Raw genomic sequence first — 1,242 nt, forward strand, 5'->3', positions numbered from 1 at the left:
AAATGGACTTTAAAATAAAGACTATTACAAGAGACAAAGAAGGACACTACATAATGATCAAGGGATCAATCCAAGAAGAAGGTATAACAATTGTAAATATTTATGCACCCAACACAGGAGCACCTCAATACATAAGGCAAATGCTAACAGCCATAAAGGGGGAAATAGACAGTAACACAATCATAGTAGGGGACTTTAACATCCCACTTTCACCAATGGACAGATCATCCAAAATGAAAATATATAAGCAAACACAAGCTTTAAATGACACATTAGACCAGGTGGAATAAATTGATATTTATAGGACATTCCATCCAAAAACAACAGAATATACTTTCTTATCATGTGCACATGGAACATTCTCCAGGATAGATAATACCTTGGGACACAAATCAAGCCTCAGTAAATTTAAGAAAACTGAAATCCTATCAAGTATCTTTTCCGACCACGTTATGAGACAAGATATCAATTACAGGAAAAAAACTGTAAAATATACAAACACATGGAGGCTAAACAATATGCTATTAAATAACCAAGAGATGAGTGAAGAAATAAAAGAGGAAATCAAAAAATACCTAGAAACAAAAAACAATGAAAACATGACGACCCAAAACCTATGGGATGCACAAATGACAATGAAAATACGATGACCCAAAACCTATGGGATGCAGCAAAAGCAGTTCTAAGAGGGAAGTTTATAGCAATACAATCCTATCTCAAAAAACAAGGAACATCTCAAATAAACAACCTAACCTTACACCTAAAGCAATCAGAGAAAGAAGAACAAAAACACCCCAAAGTGAGCAGAAGGAAAGAAGTCATAAAGATCACATTAGAAAAAAATGAAGAAGAAATGAAGGAAACAATAGCAAAGATCAATAAAACTAAAATGTGGTTCTTTGAGAAGATAAACAAAACTGATAAACCAGTAGCCAGACAAACCTGGAAGAAATGGACAGATTCTTAGAAAAGTACCGTCTTCCAAGACTGAACCAGGAAGAAATAGAAAATATGAACAGACCAATCACAAGCACTGAAATTGAAACTGTGATTAAAAATCTTCCAGCAAACAAAAGCCCAGGACCAGATTAAAACTTTAGCCAGTCTCATCAAGAAAAAAGGGAGAATACGCAAATCAACAGAATTAGAATAGAAAAAGGAGAAGTAACAACTGGCACTGCAGAAATACAAAGGATCATGAGAGATTACTACAAGCAACCATATGCCAATAAAATGGAGAAC

At 34.4% G+C, this 1,242-nt stretch overlaps 1 protein-coding gene across 1 annotated transcript in view; it reads right to left on the reverse strand.

The window, feature by feature from the left end:
* The window catches only part of ZFYVE9 (zinc finger FYVE-type containing 9), a 184,506-nt gene that overhangs the window by 55,272 nt on the left and 127,992 nt on the right, over positions 1-1,242 (reverse strand).

Source organism: Physeter macrocephalus, chromosome 4 (genome assembly GCF_002837175.3).
Source record: "Physeter macrocephalus isolate SW-GA chromosome 4, ASM283717v5, whole genome shotgun sequence".
NCBI classification, from domain to species: Eukaryota; Metazoa; Chordata; class Mammalia; order Artiodactyla; family Physeteridae; genus Physeter; species Physeter macrocephalus.